Source organism: Triticum dicoccoides, chromosome 4A, assembly GCF_002162155.2.
Source record: "Triticum dicoccoides isolate Atlit2015 ecotype Zavitan chromosome 4A, WEW_v2.0, whole genome shotgun sequence".
Taxonomy (NCBI): Eukaryota; Viridiplantae; Streptophyta; class Magnoliopsida; order Poales; family Poaceae; genus Triticum; species Triticum dicoccoides.
The window spans coordinates 703,371,963-703,379,403 of NC_041386.1; the positions used below are offsets into that span (position 1 = coordinate 703,371,963).

Sequence of the window (7,441 nt, forward strand, 5' to 3'; positions counted from 1 at the left end):
CATGACAACAGTCTATTCATGTCGTCATTTGTTATGAAATTATTGTTCTCCAAACATGTGAAGTATGTGTTCAGTGTGTGTTGCTTACTTCGGGACTTCGTAGTCGGCGTAGAGCTCCGGGACTTGGGACGCGAAATCGCTCAAGTGACATATGGGCTCCACACAGAGGTGCCTCCCGGATGCAGCCGGGTTTTCAAACAATGTGATATGGGCTAACGCGACGTCTTCCACGTGGACTGGCCCGATGAAGAAATCCTTATACTCCTCTGTGCAACCTGTGTGTGTAGTGAAAGATGGGTTGAGGAAATGTTTCCTTATCATAGTAACAAATCACACACTAAACCGGACAAGAAGTCTTCTGAATTGCAAATGCAGGTTATTTCATTGCCAGGGTGACGAATGCCAATGGATGATGATTTTTCAATCTATGGTTCTTATGCCAATGCACAGGCATTGTTTACGTAAAGTATGGAGCAGAAAAGGATTTCAGTTATGACAAAAACTTGCAGTTTTACTCTTTAGTATACTAACCACTGAGGATATTCAGTGGTATTAGCTTCATTTTAGCCAGTTCTCTCCTGAAAGTACGAAGTTAACTATATATACCGCATCGTTGTCTCTGGAGTAGTGAATCCAAAACTTTTTGTTCTACTGAACCTATATAAATCTCAGAGAACGGTTTTTCTTAGCTGGGGGCTACACGGTACCCTTTATCTCAGCCTTTCAATCGTGTCCATGTTTCATTGAGATATATGCACACAGTAGTTGGCTTCAGACGCTTAATCCTTAATCATCTGCATGTGAGGGAACTATTCATGACATGACGTCGCATGTGCCTCTGACTTTCTCGTTCTTCCCGTGCATGCAACTCTTATATCTCTTCCTTTATGCTCTCTTTCCTGCTAATCTCTCTTCTCTTACTTTTTTTTAAACTCATTTCATGAATAGTACAACATCCACACCCTGGCAGTTACACCTTTTCATGAGAGAGTTGTGAGAGAGGGGCGCTGAGGAGAGAGAGATAGTATGCTTGTGCATGCATGTCAGACACCGTGAGAGAGATGGAGCTTCTCTTGTGCATGCGCATGCAGAAATATTTTATGAGAAGGAGGGGAGGGAGAGAGAAATGTCCAGCAGATGTTGTATGTGCATGCAGAGTATTTTATGAGAGGATGAGACAGGCCGTGAGGAGAGAAAGCAATGTCCAGCAGAGATTACTGTTAATGCTGACAGCTACAGTCTGCTAATTGTCTAACCTTGCCGCTGAGCATTGCACATATCTCGAAGTGAACCGACGCTGGAGATAGTGGGTACCGTGTAGCTCGGGCTAGGAAGGAACTTTGCGAAATCTCAAATTCTCAATCCAAGAGCTTCTAACTCTTCTCCTCGACATCAGTAACGCCCATTTGTATCTCAATTATGGTATGGAGTGAAATCTAGGGTAAAATAGAAATGATTGAATAGGCTTAGCAATGCTTTTGCAAGTTTAAAACACAACTTTCAGTGATGGGAGAAGCTCAAAATTTCATGTCACCTACATGTTCAGTAAAACATGAGTACATTGCTCGCAATATGGCCTATAAGTAGGATCAAGATTTCAAGATCGGCGTTTCTGCACAAGAGAGTTTCACCAACAGTAGCAAGTTACTTGGTGGGGTATAACAACCACTGCTGCTCGCTGGAGTCCGACCGTAACGACGTATTCATATGTAAATATATATTCAATAAATGTGTAAAGCCCATATCTGTATTTTATCAATTTATTGAAGCTATAACTTTTATATTTTAGCACGACATGATTAATATAGAAAACTATGTAGGTTTGCAGCATGATAATTATGAAAATGACTTTGTATATAAACTACCAATAAGATATTCCAAGTTGTTCCGAAAATAACAGAGAAATGTTACTACATACCCATACTCCTCAGGCATATTTTTCTGTCGTTATTCATACGTCATTGCATTCCACAAACACACACACACACACCAGAATTGATCGCATCAAGTGTACTCCATTGCATCTGCCAACATTAATTGCGATATATGTCAGTGTACATACATATCAAGAAAACTTACAAACTTTCATAGAAATAACTTCAGGAATCTTACAGTTGGAGTTGCTGTCAAAGTTATTCTCCGTAGATCACGTGCTAGTTTTTTTTCTTTCTTTTTTTGCCTAAAGCTCTCCATCTTCACTGCATAATTGTTACGTAGGTTGAAGTGGACCTTGTTAGATCAATACAACAGGCTAATTCCCATAAGAGAAATGATTTTGCAGGATACTTCGACAAATAAGTTAATGAAATTCTGCAACCTGGTAAGCAAAAGAGGTAGGCGCAAGATGAGAATTCACGTGCAGTTGCAGAATAAATATGATGTGTCACCAATTAAATTACTCTTGTCAGATTTGTTAATCATAAAGGCAATCTTGGGGGAAGAAGTAGAGGGCCCTGAAGCAGGTAGGATGACAGGGAGGCAGACCATGTGTGCCGCAGCTTGCGGAACTGAAATTTAAACCAGCAGCAGTTCAGGTTACATGAGAAAACTGGAAATAGTCATTTACTAAGGTTTAGTCAATAAGGAAAAGACGGGTAGAAAGCATACTGCACCCGATTCATGATACATGTCTCCGAGTCTTTCAACAATCTTATAGCCATGATCCTTGTCCCTTTCTTTAGAAACACTGAAATCCTCCTCAAACTTAGAAATTCAGACAATACTGCTTAGCTGCAGTATAACACCCTGACCTGAACTCTTTATTTGGTGCCAGGTAGCACTTTGATGCCGTGTTTATATGTTCCAAAACTATAGAGGTTGGCGGTAACGGTTCCTACCACCGCGCACACCGCGACCACCACGATGACCTCGGTAGCCGCCTCGCTGCCTATAATCAGCGCCAGACGCCCCCTCAACAAAACCTCCCGGAGGGCCGTGGAAAGGTCGTTCCGCTGACCCATCACTCTGCCATGCGTAGCCACACCCGCCACCCGCGGACGATGAGCCACGATATTGGCCGTCCCCATAAGCATTATAGCCATCATCACCCCACTGTCCTCGGGGTTGTCCATTACCGCCGCGGTTAGCCGGTGCATGAGCAGCATCCGCACCTCGCTCGCCCGCCACATGTTGCGCTGGCGTAATCTGTGCTGGCACAGCACGCTTCTGAGGCGGCCTAGCAACGTAATGTGGTGGTGGCGCAGCTTGCGCTGCTGACCCGGCACCAAGGCATGCTTGCGAGGTGCTTCCATGGCCGCACTGGGCGTCGGCGGTCTTTGCTAAGAAATACCGCGCCCCACAGCAGCAGTAGATGGCGACGGGACAGCCGGTGCCGGTGGCCTATAGCCCTGACCACCACGCCTAGCGGCCGGCACCGCCCCCGCAGCCAGCGCAGGTCGCGGACCTGGCGGAGTGCCGCACCCAGCGGCCAGCGCTGGTCTCGGCCCCGGCAGCGCGCCACGACCCACATGCAGCGCAGGCCTCTGGCCTGGTGGAAGTCCACCACCTCGGCCGGCCGGCACAACCCCGGCGATCACCGGATTCTTCGGACCGGTCGCGGCCGAACCACCCCGTCCCGCCATCGTCACAAGAGGAGGGATGCGAGTAGCACCACCCGGACCACACTTGCAAACCCCGAAGCCACCCCGCGGCGACGAACCCTAGGGAGCAGCGACGGCAGCAGTACGGCGCATATCGATCTACGATCACTCGATCGCATGCATGGGCCTTTGGTGTCGGCAGAAGTGGAGTCCAAGTTAGCCTGGGCCTCATACCCAGCTAACCCCGGCCCACTCTGACTCGCCAGACGTTGGGCCTCATACCCATCCGCAATCCGGCCCATAGCCACAACACTCGGCTCGAGCCCACCCAAGCCCAAGATGATATTCAAACGCTGGATCCTAGCAGCTCGGATCTCAGCCGATCCGCCTGCCGCCGCCGCGGCCGCCGACTTCCTTTTCTTCTTTCTCTGGACTAATTTCCACGCCCCGGCCTTGAAGTAATCAGACAAAGTAGGTTTGGGAAGACATATCTTGGGTAGAGGTCCTCGCCATGGCCGGATCGCCGACGCCGACATATGGCGATGAACAACCCGCCGGACTATCTCAACGGCGTCATCATCAACTCCCTGCCGGTCCCAGTGGCGGATCCAGGATTTGAAGTTACCCGGGGCGGACATTTAAAGGAAATAAAAAATCAAAGCCATGATGCAATCAACACAATAAAATCGCCAAGTGGTCAGCAATCGAACAAGATTATGAACGGAAATTATTTTAAGTAGTTTCATTTTTCTCAAGAACTACGGCTCCCGGTGATTGAATCTTCCCTTCTTTATCCCAAAAATATCCAATTTTCGAGTCCATTAGGTACTTATAACGTGTAAAAAATATTCATATTGACATAAAACTTAGCATACTACGACACTTGTTCCGATAAAAGATAAGAAACGAAGGTTGGTGGAGAAAAGAACCTGCTGTTTGTTTCCCTCTGTTGAATGCTCCCTTGCAGATTTGAGTGGGGCGCACGACTATGGCACTGGCGACGTTGACTCCTCCCATGCAAACAACACCTTGAGGTACCATCGGTTCGATTCGGGCAGCGCTGCGGCGAGGAGGCGAGCCGGCGGTGGAGGGCTAGATCGCCTGATGTTCTGATTCGTTTTCTCGATCGATCATGATTGGGGAGGTTAGACGAATTGGGAACGTAAGGCTCAATTGTGTACGCAATTAGTGGGCTCCTGTTTAACTGGGCCTTTATTATCTGTGATTCACTAGCTGGCCTATTTCTTATGCGAATCGTTATCTCTCTCGTCGTCTTCTTTCTCGACTGAACCTACGACGGAACGGTTGGAACAGAGCTCGGCTCTCTCCCATGGCGGCCACGGACCAAATTAGCAGGGAAGGTACCCTACGTTGCAAAAAATTACCCGGGGCGGCCGCCCCTACATGACCCCACGCTGGCGCCGCCCCTGGCCGGGCCGGATCATCATGGGGGATCGCCAAGTCGACGAGCCTCGCCACATCCTTCTCAGAGTAGCGAACACGGAACGCCTCGCAAATCGCATCGGACAGTGTCGACGAACTCGCCGGCGTCTCCTCGCCACCAGAGTCACTGTCTTCGTCTTCTGCATCGCCGGCGTCGTCGCATAACGCCCAGAATCTGCCTCCTACCCACCGATCACCGGTAGGAGAGGTCGCCCCTGGCGTCGCCCCGGCCCTCATGCCCCGGCAGCCGACATGGTTGATTGGTTTCTACCAGACCGCCATGTGAGCTTCTCCCGCAGTCTAGCTAGGGCTGCTAGGCTCCGTACCATGGCACCGCCGACCACCAGCTCAGAGTTCACTACTCTAGTCTCTCACAGTTTACCAATGGCATGATGCAGTGGCCGTCCCCGGCTGAAGTAAATAATATATCAGTTTAAAGATGAACATAAACATAGTGAAATAAACAAACCATTTAGAAAGATGGACAGAAACATAGCAAAATAAACAATGTATAAAGACTGGGTGTTTGCCTTCATGAACGGTGAAAATTTGGTAATATAAACATTGCACAGATGGATAACTTCGTCTGTATATTCTCTCTTGGTGGAGGAAGAAGTATCATATTTACCATGCTCTTTAATTACTTGGAAGAAGCAAATGATGAATTACATACTTTCCTCCACTCTACACCATTGGGTTCTTATCGACATAATGAGCGCTTCTCATCGCGGCACACATGTACATACTTGACTCGAACAAATTGAGCACACAATTCATTTCACGGGGCTTGCATTGTTCTCAGTGGGACACAAATTCTGTCACAGAATCAGGTCTACGGATGTTGGATCTGCAAATTTTCATGCTTTCTAAGTGGGCGCACATCCAGCACAGGACGCCGTATTGTCTACATTTTATTTCAATTTCTTCTAAAATCACAACTCATTATAAGTTGAGTACACATAAAAGCTCAGTAATGAGTGTACACTCATAACCTGATGACCAATTAAAGGAACCTAGCATAAAAATGGTACATATGGTTTAGGGGTATATAAAGAGACAGATCGTGTGGGCAAAACTGAAAACTTCGGTTAGATTAGAAGCATGATAAGTGTGATTCTCCTGCTGAATTGTGTGTAGGTCATGAGGAGTAGCAATTGGTATTTCTCGTGTTGGTCACCTGAAGTGCAAATAAATTCTGTTGCTCACATGTCGATCACGTGCCATTTTTTAAGGGACAAGCGGTAGGTTTTCAGCTAATCCAATTAATAGGAAGGAATTTGTTACAAGAAGTTACCAGAGAGAATTAATCTGGCAAGAACAAAACAACAGAAGAGTAAACTAACAGCTGCTGATCATTGAGGAAGTCGTCAATGGACTGGAACCGAAGGAGTTGGAGATCGTCCTTAGGGAAGCCAGCCACATCCACATGCCGGGGGAGTATGCACAGGACAAAAACAAGAGGGTGGCATGCTCCAGCTGCTGATCACAACAGAGAATAATGCTGGTCAAATGTATACATTGTGGATGAACAATGACTTCCCTCTAAGTTAGGTCGATTAATTTCTCATGTGTACCATACAGTGATTGCAGTACAAACTTCTATCAGGACCGCTTTGGTACAACCCCCCCTTAAAAAGTATAAAGGGCAATTTCGACTTTGGACAATTTGTATCTACTTTGGTAACGTATATACGCCGGGCAGCTCACTTGGGCCGTCCCATTGTGTTGTGGCATGCAATTAAAAATAGTGGAACAAGGTGGGACGTCCACAAAAGGATCGCACCAACGTAGGAATCGATCCCGCGACCCCCAACATAATAAAGTGCGTACACAACCAGTGCAACAGAAAGCATTTAGTGAACGAATTTACACTAGACACTTTAAGTAACGGATAAGCTGGCAATTTTAAAAAGATTTTAAAAACAGTTTGCGAAGCGGTCTTTTTTCCATAGTTTCTGTTTATTTGTTTATTTTTGGTTGGGATCATTTTAAAGATATACAAAAATAGACCATGTTGAACGAAGTGTGTTCGTGGGGAGTGGGAGGGGGACAGAAGGCTCCTTCTATGAGGATGTTGTTTCTCAACATCCTTGCCATGACCCCAATTTTTATCAACGTGCATACATGTCGGAAGTCATTCAGACCAGACATGGATGCCTAACATGGACATGCCCACTTGCTTGCAGAAATTGGGTCAGTCGTAATATTGCCAAAGAAATACTATATTCAATGAAGAGTGTTCGGATAGGCCAGAAGGATCTGTTTGGGACCACCTCATTTCTCGACATTCTTTGAATGACCTTATTTTTTCATGGCCTTGTATGAGCAATTCAAGGCACCATGCCAAATTGTTTGGGTTTTTGCCAAGTTTCGCATTTTCTAGAGTTTTCTTGATGAAAGTCGATTAACAGCAGAACGTGTCACAACGTGCATATGATGTCGGAAGTCATTCAAACCAG

The 7,441-nt window shown here is 46.5% G+C and overlaps 1 long non-coding RNA gene across 1 annotated transcript; it reads right to left on the minus strand.

Moving 5' to 3' along the window:
* Positions 1 to 201: 201 nt before the first annotated feature.
* Positions 202 to 2,199, minus strand: LOC119289779. The gene is made up of 3 exons (XR_005141612.1): positions 2,113 to 2,199; positions 1,919 to 2,024; positions 202 to 275 (listed from the first exon to the last, which is right to left on the minus strand). It is a non-coding gene; the product is annotated as an uncharacterized LOC119289779 (long non-coding RNA).
* Between the last annotated feature and the right edge of the window lie 5,242 nt (positions 2,200 to 7,441).